This window comes from Sciurus carolinensis, chromosome 9 (assembly GCF_902686445.1).
Source record: "Sciurus carolinensis chromosome 9, mSciCar1.2, whole genome shotgun sequence".
Lineage (NCBI taxonomy): Eukaryota > Metazoa > Chordata > Mammalia > Rodentia > Sciuridae > Sciurus > Sciurus carolinensis.
In genome coordinates this window covers 49312540-49333477 of record NC_062221.1, presented here as the reverse complement: position 1 = coordinate 49333477, position 20938 = coordinate 49312540, and the positions used below count along the sequence as shown (strand labels likewise).

Below are 20938 nucleotides of genomic sequence, written 5' to 3'. Positions count from 1 at the left end.
CTGAGGCAGAGAAGGTTCTGTATATTTTTGTTTCCTATTCTGCTCTCCTTGGTTTTTCTTACCTTCTGTCTCCCTAAGGGTAAGTCTGAAGAATGGTGCAGAAATGAAAGTTAGGACTGTATCTGCTATGGTCTGAATGTCCCCCTAAATTCATGGGTTGAAATTTATTCTCCAATATGATAGTATAAAGTGGGATGTTGGGTGGTGATTAAACCTTAGGGTAGGTCCTCATGAATAGGATGAAGACCTTTATAAAACAGGCTTCATGCAGCCTGTGGCCCTTCTTTGGGCTTCTGTCTACCACCATGTGAGGATACCACAGTGAGGAGAGGTCATCATTGTAGTTTTGGACTTTCCAGTCTCCAAAACTGTAGGAAAGTAAATTTCTGTTCTTTATCAATGACCCAGTTTGTGTTATTTTGTTATAGCAGCCTGAATGGGTAAGACAGTAACTTAAGCAGAAAGTCCTGTATTAAAACAACTTTTAGTTACTATTTTTGAATGAGAACACACTGAACATTTTATCTGTGACTGAAGGGACCATGTAATGACTTTCTGTCTATAAATGAGAACTGGTGAATGGAGAACTCCTAACCTTATTCAGCTCAGCAATTATTTCAGCAGAGAAAATAAGGTATCATAAAATTTTGAATGAATGTCCCTGGCGAATTTCTAGAGTTCTCAAAGGGAAAGTTGATGTGTATAGTATGAGTTATGGAGAAGATTGGGGAGGAAGAGGTGGTGGACAAGCATGTGCGGTAATTTCCAAGACATGCACAGTCTCCTCACTACATTTCAGTAATGATCATGCCCTGAATGAAAAGTGTCCCATTCTGCTAAATAAAACATTTGACTGAACATAGGAAATAAATCTTATTTATTACCCTGGACTCAGATTTTTTTTAAAAAATTGAGCCTAATTTTAGAGCATTTACTGCTGTAAAGGAATAATCTTCCATGCAAATACAAAAAGGTCATATTTGGTTAGCAAGAAAGCATTAAGTGAGAAGTTAATTGTAGGAGATTAATGAATAGGGAATAATAAATGTTTAGTATGTATTAAGATTGGAAATCAGGGTTCTCTAAGGCTGGAGCAAAGGGAAGGGAGGACAGCAGATCTTCTCTCCTGGTTCTATTCCTAACTCAGAAAAGATCAGACATGATGGGTGCTCTGGAACCTGCCTGTGACCCTAAGGTGCTCTGGCCCATGCCAAGTTTCCTCTTCCCAAGTAGGAACATGTGAGGGGGTCAGTAGCACAAAGTGATGGACACCTGCTCTTTCTGAAACTGTCCATAGAACTCAACGCTTTGAAATCTTTGAAGTGACAGAGGCAAGTGCTGTGGATACTGCTGGCTTTGAGTTTCGAAGAAATCAAAAGGGGAGTTCAGGTCAAACTAATTCCCTGATGTTGTATAAGCTGTGGTAACCAAGGGCTAAATTAAGCAGAGATGGAAAGTGATTACCGCTGGCATGGCAAAGTACCTACTCACTCCTATATGCTCTGGTTCTTTAAAACTTGCCTTGACAGTCTTATTTTATTTTATTTTATTTTTTGGGTACCAGGGATTAAACTCAGGGGCACTCAGCCTCTCAACCACATCCCCAGCCCTATTTTGTATTTATTTAGAGACAGGGTGTCACTGAACTATTTACTTCCTTGCTGTCACTGAGGCTGGCTTTGAACTCTTGATCCTCCTGCCTCAGCCTCCCAAGTCACTGGGATTACAGGCGTGTGCCACCGTGCCCGGCTCGAATAGTCATTTATTGAGCATCTATTGTACACAAAGCGCTGTTATCTCTATAAATATATTTAGCAGAGAATAAAAGAGACCTTCATAAAACTTCTGGGTTAGACAACAGGAAATTGTAGACATGTGACCATTTTGGCCTAAATAAATAGCAATGCACATGGTTCAACCTAACACATTCATATGAGGATAAAGAGATAAAGACAGTGAGAAGGTGAATGGGTCGTGTCAATTGTTGATAAGTGCCTTGGGGAATATTACTTAGGGTAAGAGGTGGTGTGAGAGGAAGGGGAAGGTTTGCATACCTGTGGCCTTGCTAGCAGACTGGCATTTTGCTGAGAGACTGAGTGGGGTGAGGGATGGAGCTGTGAGGTAAGGAAGTAAGGGTTTCAGACTCAAGGCAAAAGAAGGGCAACTGAAGACCGAGGTGATAATGTACTTATGTTTACTTCCCATTGTGGAAAAGGAGTAATCCAGGTGCCAACAAGACATAAAGGCTGAGTCACACAGACCTGGGTTCCAAATCTGCTATTGAGTGTATCTTTCCTGGAAACCTCAGTTTCCTCCCTCAGATAAAGCTAATAAAACTATCTGGAGTGTTAGTTATGATTAAATGAGATAATGCATGTAAAGTATCTCGCAGTAAATGTTTTATGTACATTTTGATGATAATATGATGCATATGGATGCTGTTGGAGTGCTTGGCCGCCCTCTACAATACTTTCACATATTTTAACTGATTTTGACTTTGGGAGGGTTTTTTTTTTTTAACTGAGAACCATTTTATGGTGGTTTGTTTTATATGTTGCTAAAATAATAGACAATCTGTCTCAAACCCTTTCACTAAAACCTTGTGACATTTATGAACTAAATAAAAGTAATTGAGTGAAAATCATGTTAGCCCTATCTGTTCATTGAATTCTGTAAAATCCACAATTGGTCTCCACCTTCTGCTGACTCCAGACCTGAGGCACCCCTCTTTACCAGTACTTAGGTGCTCTTGTGTCAAGGTAACTTGATGCTCCTGACACTTGCATTTATGAGTCACTAAAACTAGAGGTCTGCCTTGATTGCTGTGCCCAGGTACCTGCAGATGTAACCTACATATTGTCTTCTGATCCTGAGAATTTGGACCCTGTCTTCTTCTTGTTGCAGCCTCTCAGGGCCTTGGTTCCTGCACACCTGCCCGGTGACCAGAAACACCTCTGAGACTAAAATGAGGAGCTATAAAAGCATGAAGGGACCACCCTATAGATCACCTTATAACACTATGTCTGGATCTGCAGAGGAAAGTCTGATTTTGAACTGTGGTTCTAATAAACCCTTGGTATTGCTTTTTACTCCCAAATTGTCCTGATGGGGCAATAAATTATAAAACTCACCGAGTTATAGGTAGATGTTTTTCTGTCAAAAACATCTCAGAGACTTAGTTTCTCAGAGACTTAGTTTCTACATAGTACTTGGATCTAAGTTATACTCTGGTTCATTTATCTATTTAGTTGATTTTGATATCAATAAAATTTGTTATTGTGACTTTATAGCACATTTTAATATGTTGCATAACTAGTTCATCACTATATTTTTTTCCCCTTCAAAAAATTTTCAACTCTTACTTATTTTTTTCCAAATAAACTGTAGAAATAGCTTGTCACATTTATGGTTTAAAATGGGAACCAAAATACAGTGAAAACAGGAGGAATTAGTTCCAGTGTTGTCTAGTACAATAGGGTAACTGTAGTCCATAAAAGTTATGATATATTTTAAAATACTTAGAAAAGAAGGGTCTGAAAATCACCTAAAATATAGAAAAGATAAATATTTATTTGAGATGATGGAAATGCTAATTACCTTGATTGCATCATTACACATTGTGTACATGCACTAAACTATCATTCTGAACCTGACAAATATGTATAATATTATGCATCAGTTAAAAATCCTCATGATTTCAATTGGTATTTCTCTGTTTTTTTAGGGGAGTTAATTTTGGCAGAGTTGATGTTTCTTTCTTTTTTTTTTTGTTTTGTTTTGTTTTGTTACTGGGGATTGAACCCAGGGTCACTTAACCACTGAGCCACATCTGTAGCCCTTTTTCTATGTTTTATTTCAAGACATTGTCTCACTAAGTTGCTCAGGACCTCACTAAGTTGCTGAGGCTGACCTTGAACTTGTGATTCTCCCTCCTCAGCCTCCTGAGTTGCTGGGATTACAGGTGTGTGCTGCTGTATCCAGAGAGAATCAGCATTTTATCAAATCAAGTGTTTCTTTATTTCCTACCTTCCTCACCATGTTATTATTAATGTACATTGTACATTTGCCCTTCTTCTGCTCCACTCACCTTTAGGGATGCCGCACTAGTAGGACTCATGGTCTCTTTCCAGTAGTTATTATTGTCTCCCCATGCTGGATCTAATGGTTGCACAAACTGCACCATCTCTCAGTGTCTTCAGCAGGCTCAGACTCCGGTCCTGTACTACACCCCTAGAAAGGCACTGTTATTTCCCATTTTACCCTGTCCTGGTGCAAGAACTGGTCATGTGAGGACAAACCACAACACATGATAGAAATACTTTCATTAAGCAGTGCAAGCTTTTAGTATTCTCAGTGAACCTGAAAAAGCATTTGCATCATATATACTTTAATGGGAATGTAATAGCCAAAAATATCGAATGGTTCCAATGAGTTCAAGGTAAATCAGAGATCCCGCACAGCAGGAGTGGAGCACTAAATTGATAAGGTCAATGAAGGAAGGTACGTTTGAAAAACTGAAGGTGTCTTGCACCGCAAGGGGCAGGCTAATTTTCAACATCATCCTGCAGGTCAGTCGAATGTTCACAACGGCATAAATGTCACCAGATTGGGTGGTGTCTGTGGGGTTTGTTTGCTTGAACTTTAGATAGTCCCTCAGGGTGACTGCATATCTCTTATCACTTTGCTGCTCAATGCTAGGGCATCCTTTGGCATCCTTTTTCAGTTTCATTCATGCAAAAATAAGAGGAATATGTGAAAATTAAAAAAAAACAAAGTGATGAGTCAGGCTTAGGTTTTCATTTGCTCTGTGAGATGGGTATGGAGCTTTTTGATTACTCTTACTGTTTATGTGAGGGGAATTAAGACACAGGTCAGTAGGACCTAGGAGGAGAAAATGCGTGTCGCTGCCTGAGCGGCAAGGGCTCATTGCTTCTCCCTAGAAAAGGTAGAGCTCCTTTAGGGAAATGAAATGGCCAAGCAGGCGTCCTGACAGCAAGCCTTCCTGACCTTTGAAAATCCACACCTCCTGCAGGGCACTTCATTCTATTTTCTGCCAGCCAAGAAAAGGTGGTCAAGTTTTGCCTTCTAGAATGTATGTTATCGAAAACATAAACACACGGAATATACATCCCTACCCGCCTCCCGTGATTTGTTGGATTTAGGATCACCATTTAGAGTGTAGTGTGTAGTCTTCAAACTGCCCTAAAGATTTTATGACTTTAGAATTCTCAAGGGAGCTACAATTTGTAAGGTGGAAACTAGGAGAGCTAGTGTGCTGAGCTGGGAAGAGCGTGATGAGCTCAGCCTCGGGGGTCTGTGGGGAAGGAGCGCAAGTGAGGTCAGGCAGGAACTTACTAGGCAGTTGCTTAAGGCTGTACAGGGTGTGGGAAACTGCACAGATGGGGTGCTGCTGCAGTTGTGGGGCAGTAGGTGGCCCAGGCAGCAAGGATTGGGGACTGGGGACAAAGCAAATGCCTAAGAAATAGTTGCTGAAAGAAGTTTTGAATAAATAGTCCAGGCTTAAATTTCTATCTGCATGTAGTGGGTATTGGGGAAAAGACTTGGTAAAGGCCAGTAAATGCATATACTCTAGCCCATAATTTGCGAATGACTAGATCAAAGGAGCGTCCTATCCACCACTGGCCTGATAAGAAGTGTGTATGTGGCTAAGAAAGGCTTCATCTCAGAGAGGAAGAGGTGCAAAGCTGCATTTACTACTCCAGCATTGGGTTGCACACATCAGGTTGGTCTTGGTTGAGACTTTGTGGGTGAAGAGACAGAGAAGGTGGAAGGGGATCACTTTGTCATAGCTGCAGCATCTGACCATAAATGTGAGCACAGAAACGAACCCCTAGTCACATTCACAGGGGCTGTAGGAGGATGAAGAGGTTATGCAGGGTACCAGCTCCTTGCATAAGTTCTCACCTTTGTCATTTCTTCTAGAGTTTTACACATGTAATTGCTTTTTAAGAATTTGATTTGTGTTTCTGTTTGCAACATTTTTCTAATGCTAGCCACAAGAAGGACCAGATTTATTTAGGCTCCAGGGAATATTTATTGCTTTTCTAAATATAAAGGAACATTGTAAAGTTGAAATCTACTCTGTTATTCTCTAAAAGTCCACAATTCTCCTTCTGATCCTTGCAACATCCTGAAATCATGAATTTGATGCAATCCTTTCCCGTTTATGTTCTATATATAACATAACTTTTGGTGTTTCTTAAATATACATACATTCATGCCATTTATATACATACATGCCATTTAGAGTGTATACTTTTTCACCACATTCTTTGTTTATTCAACATTATGTTTTACTAGCTATCCTTTTGATACATGTTGGTTCAATCATTTTAATGCTGTTTCTTTGAGGATAATAGTTTGAATTATATTCAACAATTACTTATTTATTTGCTGATGAACATTGGGATCAGGGACCCTCAACCTCAGTACTATTGACATTTTGAGCCTGATAATTCTTTGTTTTAGGGGGCTGTCCTAGGCACTGTAGGATATTTAGCACTATCTATGACCTCTACCCATAAGATGCTGCTAACACCAATGATGACAATCAAAAAATGTGTTCAAATATTTACAAATGTTCCCTGGAAGGCAACCCACTGGGTGCTTTGAAAACCACTGCTTTAGATCACTTCTAAGCTTTCAAAATGACAGGCAACAATGTACTATTTTCTTGGTGATGTTCCTGGTACACATACATCAATATTTCCTTAGGGTAAAATCTAGGAGCAGAATTGGAGGTTTCAGGGTTTGTACAGTCTTTCTCTCTAAAATTATAACAAATAGCATAGTCCTTTTGAAAAAAAAACCATTTATACTTTTATCTGACATCACATCTAATCTATAAATTCCACATATCAAATCAAGCATATAATTGTGCACATACTCAATAAATATTGGAAAAAGATATTTGTTATGTGTTTCCCCTTAAAACCGTTAAAATCTAGCTGGGGAAATGTGGCAGAAGACACAGAAAATTAAATAACAGAATATGAAAATAAAATGGCAATTCAGGTTAATCGTGCAGCTGTTACAAGGTTGAATTAGATTAACAGTGGAATTCCATGTATGAAACTTGTTTGTGATAGAACTGGAAGAGGGAGACATCTTTTACCTGCAGGGGTGAGGGGAACCTGGGGAGGTGGGATTTGAGATGGATTGTTTTACTTCAGTAAGATTTGGACAGGCAGAGAGGAGTGGAGGTATAGAGAGATAGATATGGAAAGTCAGAAAAACATTAGATGTGTTGCAGTGTTGGTGTACTAGATAAGAAAGAAAGCCTCAGATTAAGGAGGAAGGAAACCCCCTAGATCTCACCCTGTGCAAAACTCAACTCAAAGTTCAAGGACTTAAACACTTAGAACAGAGACCCTGCACCTAATAGAAGAAAAAGTAGACCCCAATCTTCATCGTGTCAGCTTAGAAACTGACTTCCTTAACAAAACCCCTAAAGTGCTAGAAATAAAATTAAGAATCAATAAATGGGATAGATTCAAATTAAAAAGCATCTTTACAGCAAAGGAAACAATCAAGATGTGAAGAGAGAGCCTACAGAATGGGAGAAAATCTTTGCCACCTATACCTCTGATACAGCATTAATCTCCAGGATATATAAAGAACTCAAAACACTTAACACAAATACCCCAGTTAATAAATGGGCAAAGGAACTGAACAGACACCTCACAGAAGAAGAAATATGGTCAACAAATATATGAAAAAAATGTTCAACATTTTTAACAATTAGAGAAATGCAAATTAAAACTACACTGAGATTCCTTCTCCTTCCAGTCAGAATGGCAATTATCAAGAATACAAGTAACAATAAATGTTGGCAAGTATGTGGGGAAAAAGGTACACTCATCCATTGCTGGTGGGATTGAAAATTGGTGCAACCACTCTGGAAAACAGTATGGAGATTCCTCAGAAAACTTGGAATGGAACCACTATTTGACCCAGTTGTCCCACTCCTTGGTATATACCCAAAGGACTTAGAAATCAGCATATTACAGTGATACAGCCATATCAGTGTTTAAAGCAACTCAATTCACAATAGCTAAACTATGGAACAGTCTAGGTGCCCTTTAACAAATCAATGAATAAAGAAAATGTGGTATATATACACAAAGGAATATTACTCAGCTATAAAGAAGAATTAAATTATGGCACTTGCTGGTAAATGGATGGAACTGGAGAATACCATACTAAGTGAAATAAACCAGTTCCAAAAAGCCAAAGGTCAAATGTTCTCTCCAATATGTAGATGCTAATACGCAATAAGGGAGGGGATAGGGATGAAATACTTTGGATTAGACAAAGGGGAATGAAGGGAAGGGAGGGGGAATGAGAACAGGAAAGACAGAAGAATGAATCTGACATCATTACCCTATATTCACATATGATTACACAACCATTGTAATTCTACATCAAGTACAACCAGAAGAATGAGAAGTTATACTCCATATATGTATAATATGTCAAGATATATTCTACGGTCCAGTGTGACTAATAGAAACAAATAAAAATATATATAAAAAAGGAAGAGATTATAAAATTTGACCCAGAAAAATAAAGAAGAAGAAGGAAGGAGTAGAAAGGGGCAGAGGAGGGTAGATTCAAAAATAGAATATTTAGAGTAGGAGAGAGGGTAGTTCGTACCTTATAATCACCATCTTCTCAGTAGAAGTAGAAGAGGCATTTAACTAAAAGTGAGTAGAGATGGGATTAAAACTTGATGAACAGAAAGATGTGGAATAGCAACTTTTGAGACATTCTAGGTATTAGGGAATAGGCAAGCGATCGAGAAAATCATTGCCTTGCATAAGACCATAGAGGGTGCTGTTTCAGCTTCATCTATGCAAACACACACTGTGAACACACATGCACACACACCCCACCAGGCAGGCCCTGGCAGAGCTGGTGAGAAAGCAACTCAGGCACTTGCTGAGGAATTGGGTGGGACTGTGGGAGGAGAACTGGGGACCGGTTTTGCAGGAAGTGACTTGAATCATGTTTACTGGAGTAAATGCCCTTTCCTATCTCTTTCAGGCTCTTTTTAGGAAGTGAGAAGCCAATAAAAAATGGGAGGTAAATAAAAAAATGACAGAGCTGTAGGTCTCCACCTACCCACTCACCCTGTATGTTAACGAGGGGACTGGCCTAGCTGGCAGGTGGTGGTGGGCCCCTGGTGACATGTACTGGACTATGGTGGCCACAGCAGTGCCCTCTAAGAAGGAAAGAGTGGGCTCTGGGAGCTCATGCCCATTCTCCCATGCTGGCATGACTATGTTTTGGTGCCTACTTTCTGAGGACACAGTCACCATTACCTGATTAGCAAAGCGCAATCTGCGAGCAGTAGGGTACAATTTAGGTTAAATGTGTTTACACTGTAATTTAGTCAGAATTCCCATTCTATATTATTCATTCCAGACGTGAAAGAAGAGCGATAAGTTCTCTATTCCTTTTTCTTCTTGTTCTAAATTTAGTTTATTGTTCTCATTGATTGATTTTCGTAAGGTCACAGGAAGTGTTCCAGTTTACTTGTGTTGGTACAGTTATCTGAGCAAGCAAAATAACTTCTTAAATATCCTTTGCTTCTACTTCTGTTTTCTACTGTGGTAAACATAATACACTGAGTCAAGGGGGAGATTTTATTCTTTTTTGGTAAAGTTTAGTTTCAATATATGCACATACCTCTGGGTAATGCAAACATAAAAATTCCTAGTGTTCAACTACGGATGGTCCTTGCAATCATTCCAGTCTTAAGAGGATTTGTACTGGGCATTAATACTCAAAATAATTAGTTGTTCTGATTCTCATTCTTTGTCCCAAGAAAGCAATATGCTATAATGGTAGGGCAGTAAAAATGTCTGACATCTTTGACAATTCATAAAATATCAGTTTATATAATTCCGTATGTCATCATGTCCCCTGTTACTATGAGTTTATTGGCACAAAGATCAAAATAAGCAAAGTTGTTTTTAACAAATGGGATGTAGATTTTATGTTTGATTGGTGAAATTATAAATGACACAATGGAAAGAGCACTAGACCACGAATCAAATAGCTGGGATTTAATTCTGGTTGTTTCATTTACTGTCTAACATTGATTGCTTAAGTTTTCTTAAGCCTTAATTTCCTTACCTATATAACAATCCTTATCATGGCTTGCATTTTATAGTGGTTTCCCGTTTTCCAATGAAGTTAAAGTGACTATAATCATACGACTGTTGATTCAGCTATGATAGTTCCCATCTTTTTCAGATAATGAAAATGAGACACTGAAGGGTTTTCCGAGACACACCCCTAGGAAATGGCAGAAATATAATATGATGTGAGGTTTTCAACTTCCAAATTGAGTATTTGTTCCATCACTCCACAGTGGTGTGTTTGGCTTCATTCTGTTACCCAAAATTGCTAAGGATCAAAAAACATGCTCTGACCTCCCTCAGTACCTACTCCCTGCCTCCCCTGTTCACATCAGGAGCCATATTGAAGGATATGGAAAATGAAAACCCCCAGACAGTATGACCCAGGAGGAGGAGGAAGGAAGAAGACAAGACATTCATCCCTTCCCAGTGACAATGGATCCTGAAGGGAGGAGGTGGGTACTGAGTCCTGGGCCTTGGCTTTCACCCTTTCCCATTGCCAATGAGTCCTGGAAGGAGAAAAGCAAATAGTGAAGCTCTGGGTAAGAGTAGGCCCCAGAGGAAGATGCCAACATTAATCCTTTCCCAGTGACAGTTCAATGACCCTGGAGGAGAAAGATAAACTCTGGACCCTCCATCCTTGCCCAGTAAAAACAAGTCTCAAATTCTCACAACCTGTTTCCTGATTGCCCAACCTGAAACATTCTGTTGAAGAGATCAAGTCATCTCTCAGGGTAACATAAAAAACCCACACCCCTTCTGTAACCAGGGGCCATTTTCTACCCAGAAAGTGAGCCCCTCCGATGCCTGGCTGATTGACTCCCCTGCTGAATAAAAGACACTGCTGATCCATGAAGTCTGCTCCCTTCCTGGTTATCTGTGCTCTCATTATGGTGCCAAAACTGTTTTGGTTATTTTTGTTTACACATATCCTCACCCGTATTAGCGTCGTTTCAGAAACCTTGATTTCCAACATCCAACTCCAGGTCAGTGGCGCTCACTCGAAACTTATATGTCGTAGGATCCTCTGTGCAGTAGCTTTTGGTATTTCTGAATCCTCCAGCCCAGTGACGCTGCTGCTGGTCATCACCCATGCACCTCCATGTCCTCTCTTCCTTTCTCTCCTTGCCTAAATTCATTTCATGGTGTTTCCTTATAATTCCTGCCTTACAGGCATGCCTAACTTCTTTGTTTTATTTCCCTTTCTCTGTCCTTGTCTGACTGAACTCCAACGTTGGGTGAAAACAACAATCCATCTTTTCTGATTCTGTTCAGTAACAGCCAAACTTTACTGAAGAAAATCACAAAGCCTGACTTACAGGTTTCATCCTAAAGAATGACGGTCGATTTCAAATGGCACTCAACCACCCGCTGAAGTTCCCTAGTGAGTTCAATTTCTCTCTCTTTGGGACAATTCCTATCTTCACCTCTCCTTTCAAGCCTCTCATAGTTTCCTGTTCTGTAACTCGGGATCTTGCCTCTGTACGTCTGCTGGCACCTGTTCTCATCTCTGCTGCCTTTGCTCATCGTACATGTCTCTATGTCCATCCAAGATCTTTCTGTTGTCCTCACTCAGGATCCAGTTCTCCTTCACATTTTCAAAGTTTAGTCTTCTTAGTTGTTCTCCATCTCTCCCCACCACCAATCTCTTTCTCTTAATCATTTCAATCACCATTGAAATATGACATTCCATATTAAAAAATAAATAAGCCTGGTACAGTGGTGCGTGCTTGTAATCCCAGCGGCTCAGGAGGCTGAGGTAGGATGATCGAGAGTTCAAAGCCAGCCTCAGCAACAGCGAGGCTCTAAGCAACTCAGTGAGATCCTGCTCTAAAATATAAAAAGGGCTGGGGATGTGGTTCAGTGATTAAGTTTCCCTGAATTCAATCTCCAGTACCAAAAAAGAAAAGAAAAAGAAAAAAGAAAAAAAGGAAAAAAAAAAAAAAAACCCCAAAAGTTATTTTTCTTGACCCTGAATCTCTCATCAGTCACCTAATTCTCTTCTCACCTTCACAGCAAAACTTTCTGATTAGTTGGCTGTACTTGCTGCCTTCTTTCTATCCACTTCCTTTCAGTCTTCAGATACCACCACTGGAAGTTAATCCTCATCCCACCCTGGAATCTCTTGTTAACATTCATATATTTGGCTAAGATGCAAGATAGACTATACAGGTTTTTGTCCTCAGTTTAGCTGAACTCTTGTTGGCATTCAGTGTGGTTAGCTACTTTCTTCAGAGCAGATTTCTGTTTGGATTCCACTGACATTTCTCTCTCTCTCTCTCTCTCTCTCTCTCTCTCTCTCTCTCTCTCTCTCTCTCTCTCTCTCTCTCTCAGTTTTTCTTCCATCTACCTGGTTGTCCCTTCTTCATTTCCTTAGAAGATTCCTCGGTCACTATCTGTTCTCTAAATGTTGAAGTGACAGGGGACATAACCCAGTAGCTTATCTTCTTTTTCAAGGCTTCCTGGATGACCTCATCCATTCCATGGATTTAAATTCCTTCTATGGCTAAGATGACACACTTACACATTTACATCTCTAGACTTGGGCTCCAGACTCATATCCTCATGCCTGTCACATGTAGGTATCTACTTGACACTCAAGGTTGGATACATCCCAACAGAATCTTAGATTACTTCCCTAACATGTTCATTCCCAGTTTACCCAACTCAGCAATAACATGATTTGTCTAGTTTCTCAAGCCTAACATGTAAGAATAACTTTTTATTCTTTTCTTTATAAAGATTTTTATTTAGAGATTGTATTTGTTAGTTAAATCTGCTGTTTGGGCCAATTTAAAAATCCTTACCTCATGATATACCCATCCTCAGATAACTCCAAAATACTTTTTGGCCATGTCTTATTGCTCCACTTTCCTTTAAATTTTTTTAATGGAAATAAAAATTAGTTAATACTAATAAGTACAAAGAAAAATAAACCCAAAGAAAGTGAAAAAGTTATCATGAAAAAATCAAATGCAGTTAAGATTTTGAAATATACATCTCTAAAAGTCCCTTTGCAGTCTACTTAGTATCACTTTTTCACATTTTTTGCATTTTTTTTTTCTTGGTGATTTCAGTGTTTAAAATAGCCCCCAAACATAGTGCTGAAGTGCTATCCTTTACTCCTAAGACCAAGAAGTCTGTGCTGTTTCTTAGAGAGAAAATATGTGTTAGTATATTAGATCATTTTTCATTGCTATAAGAAGATAATGGAGGCTAGTTAACAAATAGAGAAAAGAAGTTACTTAACTAAAACTTTTGAAGTTTGAAGAACATGGCACTGACATCTGCTCATTTCTGGTGAGAGTCTTCTTAGTGGATGACATTATGGGAAGTATGTATGAGAGGGAGAGATTACTGGTGGGAAAGGAATTCAAAGAGAGAAAAGAGGGGGCAGTCTTGCTCTTTATAACAACCTTTCTTGTGGGAATTTAATTGGGGTCTCAGGAGAGCTACACTAATCCTCTCTAGGGGCAGTGTTCCCAGTGACCTAAATACATGCTCCCCCTGTTAAAGGTTCTGCCGCCTCCTGGCATCACCAAGCATCGCCAACACATGAGCCCTTGGGTGACACAGTCAAGCCATATCCAAACCATGACCTTTCATAAGTTCGACTTACACATGAGTTATAGTGCTGTTGACCATAAATTCAGTGTTCATGAATTGACAATAGTGTTCACCCAGAAAAAAAAAAAAAGAAGAAGAAATTGGCTTGTCTAAATGTGACATCACTATAGAGAGAAACATCTCTGGTGCGTCATGAGCAATAGACTAGATGGAAACATGACTGAATTTGTGCATTTATGAGATGATGACTGATTAAAAAAAGTCAAGAAAAACATTAGGGACAGCATTTCTCTGAGCCTGAAAATCAAAGGAATTTGCCTTCACCTTACCGAGGGTCAGGAAAACGTTAAACCATTTTTTGGCTAGGATTTTAATTATTTGTGAAAAGCGTATATTAAATAATGTGTCATTAACCATGGTGAACATAAGACATGGTTCAGTGTTGATTGAATGTACCAGATTTTTCAGTCAGAATCTTTGTAATGCTTTTGACCCTGCTCTGCAGAACCTGAGCCCCCAGACCCAGTGGATTATTGTTTTGATAACATACTGTTAAATTCTTCCCTCTTTCACTGTGGTTTGTCTTTCTGTCTCTGGTACCATTTATTTCTCTGTTCTTCCTTGAGTGACCTGAAATATGATTTAATTGAGCATGAAGCTAATTTTGAGGTGTGTCTCTGACTTTGACAGCAGGGTTGGGTGGAACTCAGGAGGTCATGATATAGATGGTATAGTCATGCACAGAAATTACGTTTGCCAAATTCCCCCGAATGAAGTTAATAAATTAAAAGAACAACAGCCTGGAGAGCTTCCTATAGGTACCCTAGAGAATATAAAGAATTTGCCTTCCAAATAATCTCATTTCCTGCCTCCAAATTCATTAATAGTTTTGGGAAAAACCAAAAATGTCACAGCCATATCCTTGACATTTTGCTTTACCAGCTTCATGGAAAAAGTGACTAAGACCTCACTGGGGCTAAGGTGTTTTTCTCTTAAAATGAACTCATGATAGGATACATTTCCCCACTTCCTATTAAGCTTTAAATGAAAATTGAAACAGATTATAGTTTTTAGAGGACACTTCCCATCCCTAATATGTAATTGAAAATAAAAGTGCTAAACTAGTAAAAGTGTGAGAAAGCTCACAGTAATTTTTTTTTTTAAATAATGACTATTGTGGAACCTTTTCTTTTGGAAATGTCAGCTTCTTTCATGGAGCATTTATTGGGTGCCTGTGCATCCCAGGTGCCCAGGCGTGCTTCTGTCACTGGTGCCCCAGATGGAGGAGTTGCTGACACTGCCTTCCTAGGAGAAGGCGCCCTCTGAGATGTTGGTCATGCTTCCCTTCCTGCTGCTGGGAGGCAGAGCCGAGTGCGTCCCTGCCAGAATGGGGAAACGGTCCATCTGCTCCGTGCCAGGCTTTAATTTCCTCACCAGCGATGGCTGCAAGCAGATGCCTGAACGTGGGGTGCGCAATGGCCATTTACTCAGAGGCCGTGAGAGAGGAACTTCAGTCAGTCTGTTTATAGCCCATAATACATTATGAGGTCCAAACATGCTACACAGGCTTTCTCTGAAGCTTCAGGGTCTGTGCAGCCCAACCAGATGGAACTGGCTCAGAAGCTGGGTGCACTCAGTTTCTAGCCCACTGACATGGGTACCCTGCTGTAACCAAGCATAAAGGTGAAGTGAGTTTTTCAAGGTCACTTCACCTTTATGCTTGGTTACATCAAGGTGCCATCTGTAAATTACCCATCTCCCTGACTACTGTGGGGACACATGAAGTAAATCGTGCTTATTCATTCGGATGCCGCACAAATGCTGCCTCCTCTGTGGTTATCCAAATCACCTGATTTCTCCTGATAAAAGTAATCCTTTTTTCAAATTCCACTGCCATTTCATTAGCATCTTTCTTTGGACACATAAAAAAGACATTAGCAAATATTTACTAAATGTGCCCACATCATTCCAGGTATTATTTTAACCTGGAGGACATGATGTTAAGCGAAATAAGCCAGGCATAAGAAGACCTCAAAATCTCACTTTCATGTGGAATCAAGAGAAGGTGAACTTAAAGAAGCATCATGGAAACAGAGAGCAGAATGGTGGTTACCAAGAAGTGGGGGGTTAGGGAGAGGAAATAGGGAGACATTGGTCAAAGGAGACAGAAAATTTCAATTAGATAGGAGGAATAAATTCAAGAGATTCATCATGCACTATAATGATCCTAGTTAATAACAGTATATTATATACTTGAAAATGGTTAAGAAAGTAGATTTTGAGTGTTCTTACTACAAAAAGGATGTCAGTAATGAATATGTTCATTAGCACTACAGAAAATAATGAAGCATATTGAACACTCACAGTGCCAAGTGTTTTTCATGAATTAACTCATTCAGTCATCATCCCAAAACTATTATCATACCTAATTTATAGATCAGAGAATGACCCAGAGGAGTTAAGAGACTTGCCGAAGGCCACAGAGAGTGTGTGGAGAACCAGGACTCAATCGCAGGCAGGCTTACTCCAGGGCACACACTTCTGGTCACTGTGGTCCTTCCCATGGTAGATGAGGTCCAGATGTATTTGTCAAATGAATGAGTGATGAGTGTGACGGTGTTTTAAAAACGTGTAAAGTGCTTTATAAGTTAAAGTCATCACTACTTTTGCTACAGGCATAATTATTATTATATGATAGTAATTGACATTCTATGTATTTTTGGGGAAAGAGACTCTCAGCATTCTTTTGATGTTGGAGTTCAACAACATATGGTGAACAAAACACCTGATCAGAAAGCTGAGCAAAATTAGTATAAAAATGCAACTTCAGCAATAAAAGAGCTAGGGGGTAAAAGTCCTTGCATTTTTATCCTTGTCCTTGGGGCCAAGCATTTAGGCCTGTTCTGGGGTCTTCTGATTACTGACCTAAGCCCACAGAGCTTACTACTCCAAAAGAGTAGCCATGGTGTTTGTGCTTTGTATCCCAATCGATTCTTCACTATGTTTAAACTTATGGTCAAATCTACTTTTCTTAGTACTTAAGCTAGATGTAGAGTGTCATCTTCAGTTCCCCTTTGCCTTTAATTTGTGGTTGAATCTTGCCTGTTAAATGTTTCTCAAAGAAATTCCCTCCCTTCTATTCTGCCATTAACTTCAGTATCTCTGATTACACACCACAACACATTCTTAACTGGAATCCTAGGCTATCATCTGTATTTTCTTCAATCTTTCCTCCATTTTCCATTCTCTAATTTACATTTATGAAATACACTTCCAATAGGAACCATTGCAGTTAAAAACCACTAATGGCTCCCAATTGTGTCCAAGAATGATCTTAATCTCATTCTGCAATTTGGTCCCAACCTGCCAATGGTGTCTTTGGACACCATTTCCCGTCATACTTCCTTATTAATCTCATATACTGTAGCCACACCAAACTACTTACCACTCCTCGATTGGAGTGTTTCCAGGACATATGCCCTACCTTCTTAGTTAAAATAGTTGATCTTCTTCAAGGCACAGTTCAAGTGCCATTTCCTGATTATCCTGAGGCAGACTTAATTGCTATTCCTAACAATCTGTACTTCTGACACTCATTTTATTGAACGTTATGAGGAGGTTCATATATATTTTCCAAAATAGATTGGAATAGATTGGACTTTAAAATAAATGTATTCATCTTTGTAGCTACACAAAGTCTGGCATAGTCGTTCTATATTTTTAGTTTTTAAATACATAAGACTTATCCCCCTGTATAGACTGTAGATTTTTGGCAGGTAGTGATCACTTACCACACAAATTCTCTTATGTACCGGAGGCATTAGTTAACTTTATACTTGCTTCTAACTGTTAATGTGGCTGAGCTGGTGTCCAAAAGAAAGCCATTGACTCTCATTGTTTTTTTCTTGTGATTGCTGAGAATGCTATAAGGAGTAAACTCTGTGTAGTCCTGGATGCATTATAAAAGCTCAATAAAGGTAGCTATTTATTAACTGAATTATAGTTGAACTTGGCACATCATTTTGTGTGATTGTGACTTGGCATGAGCCATCCAGTCTCAGGGATTGACCATCTCCCCCAAAACCCAAATGGGTTGTTTAATTCTAGAATACTCATCAGGAGAACATTCCTCTTCTCCTCTTCCCCATTACGCCTTTGCATGCTTGTACCACATCCTCAGTTGCTCTAAAAAGGATAACCAATTCCATAATGCTTTGCAAATGCTTTTAAATTTGAAAAATTAAAAAAATCACACCATGCCTGAAGTAAAATAGGTAATGAACAAATATTTGAATGTAAACTAAATGAATGGCCTCCATGCTTCTGATAGGCAAAACAAAACAAAATAAAAATAAAACACAACACAACAAAACAATTTGTTTACCTGAATTGCTCCTATCTGCCACACAAAATTAGCCTGGGTTCCTATGCAAGCTTATTGGGGATTGCTGTTCTACTTTAGGGTAGATGAATTCACTCCTCCTTTGAATAACAAGCAGATCCATTAAGAGGAAAGTGTCATGGTGGGTTCAGTCAGAATTTAAAAGAACATGGGCATTAGATGAAGCAGGAAATTAATTTGTCTGCTGGAGTTGATGAGGAAGTGACACTGAGGAATTATTAATCGCTTTAGGACTGCCAGGGTGAAAAGTTCCCTCTCCTTACCCAATGAGGCTCTGCAATTGGGAGATCCATAAACTCCCACCTGAAGAGCAGTGGGAATCAGTGTTCTTGTTGGAAAACCTGACTCTAAGGACTGTGAGGGTGTGCCAGCGTGCCTGGGTGCTCCTGGCAATATGTGCTGAATGACAAGGTATGTCTTCATAGTGACCTTCACCTACGTCAGAGTGTACAAGGCCAAGAGAATATTAAGTAGCTAGGGAACTTCTTCTGTACCAGGGCCTGGAATAACATGCTATTGGAGTGCCTCTCAGAGTGGAAAATGGCTGACTGGCCTTCCTACTGCTCTCATCACTAGGAAGGTGTAGTGGGGTGTTTTGTAGATGGAGCCTATGGGCCAGAGTAATATGATGAGATTATAAAATAATTACCTACATTAAGATTTGTTTTGGAAAAATGAACAATGTGAAAGTTATACTTACTTTTACTTTCTTTCCCAAGATCCCTAGTTCTACATATTCTTCTCCCTCACCAAAGTCATTGACTGATGAGACCATGGAACCTTACTGGCAAAGTGAGTGGATTATTATAATTCCTACTCAACTTCTTTTCTGAGTGACTTCTTTAGTAATGAGTAAGAATTACCACTTCTAAGCTCTAAAAGTGGTTAATGGATATGTCTCTCACTATGAATTTTGTGTTTCGAAGATGTATGTCCTATTCAGAGGAAGTTCTCCTATGGTTCTACTGGGATGTTCATGTCCATGCCCGTGGGATAGAGCTCCTGTCTGTCATTTTACATAGTTAATCTGGGTGTCATCACAAAATTAAAGGTAGAAGAAGAAATGCTAAAGTGGTAATTTTATCTGTTTTCCCAGAGGTTAGACACATTTCTCAGACAGTTTTGCCCTAACACATCTATATTCCAATCTGTTCAATTCAGCTGTCATAATTTCACCCCAATTTACCCCTTGCAAACACTTAAAATGCTGTTTTTAATTAATTCTCTGCACTGAGGACTTTGAGCAATGCCAAGTTCGTTAATTATCCAAGTTTATTGCTTTAAGCATTTCCTAGATGCAAATTATGAAAATTCTCAGTGAGTGCCAGCATCGTATCTTTAAAGACGTTAACTTCTCCACCCTACACAGAGCTGTTCTGAAGAGAGAGGGGTGGGTGTGCTGGGTATGAAGAGCAGATGGCACAGAACATTTTCTTGATGAATTTTTTTTTTCTCTCAGCTCATAGGTGACCAGAAACGATCTCACTTACCTTATTTAAACAGTGAGGAGGTACAAAGGAAACCAGCTTTCAAGTAAGTTGGACTAGAATTGTTATTGTATCACTTCTCTGAGGTCTCAAGGGGCTTATAGCTTTGTGCTAGGTATTACAATTGGAGAACAAATATAATGATTATGAATGCTGAATTGACCTGTTATAGTGGAAATTTGTTTCTTAGAGTCTCTCATGAGGAAAAGAAGGAAAAATAACCTTTATTCATTTATTTTTCTTTGCAGGTCTTCCAATAAATCATATACAACCTTCATGACAATTCTACAATAAGCATAAATTACTCACTGTTAATGATGAGGAAACTAAAAGATGACAGAATAAGGATTTGAACTCAGGTTCATCAAACTCTCAGGGTCATTTTTTTTTTTTTCTATTAGACTACATTGCCTGTGGGTCACTTGATAAACAGCATTTTACCATGAAGAAAGTCATTAATGAAGTTCTTTGTGCTCCCTTTGAGATTACTGGGAACCATTTGCTTGTTAAATTGTGATCTCCTTGGTTTGTTGCTATCATTATTACTTGTCGGCAAGAGATAAGTTTCTTAAGTACAAGCATTTGTTTGTCTCTCTTAGGAGAGGACAAGTTTCAGTCAATATTTCAACATAATGAACATAGTGTCACTAACACACAAGGCCAGGGGACAGCTCAGGAATATTTTTATGTTTCAAGGTAAAAATGAAATGTGATGCTCTGTTCTCAATTTTCAATAGTTAGCTTCTATTTGTGGACACTAATCCAAAACTATTAAAATCACAAAGTTCAGAATATTGTCTGCAGGCCTGCAGGGAAAGGTATGGACTAAAGTTCAAATGCTTTGTGGAGAATCAATTAGTACATAAAGCTTCCTACTGAGGAATGGGAAAAAGAATTCTATCATGCTGCCCAATTCTCTACCCTCACGTATAAACCATCATGTTTTCCTTTGCTACCTTGAATTTTTGCAGATTATTCTTCAAGTCTTACTATCCTTCCAACACCCCTCCCTGCTCCCCCATTCCCTGGCATCTGGCAGTGTTTGAGCTGGCGAGTTCTGTGAGTCGACAGAGCTGTGAAAACTTTCTCTCCTTAGCACATAAGTGGAAAATCTTGATACCGGAATCAGGAGGGAAAAAGAGCAAATGTTTACTAGAGAGAGTTTATTGTATTTAGCTGAACAAATCCTTTTGTAGGAGATTCAGCTCTAGGATATGGAGTATTTTTCAATTATTTTCTTTTTATTTGCTATTGTTGAATATAATTTTGGCTGTCATCACTTTGAATGCAGCGATGGCTCCAAGCTGCCCAGAATT

At 39.2% G+C, this 20938-nt stretch overlaps 1 protein-coding gene across 1 annotated transcript in view; it reads right to left on the bottom strand.

Moving 5' to 3' along the window:
* Kcnmb2 (potassium calcium-activated channel subfamily M regulatory beta subunit 2) overlaps window positions 1-20938 on the bottom strand; it is a 237430-nt gene that overhangs the window by 53800 nt on the left and 162692 nt on the right. The window lies entirely within an intron of this gene.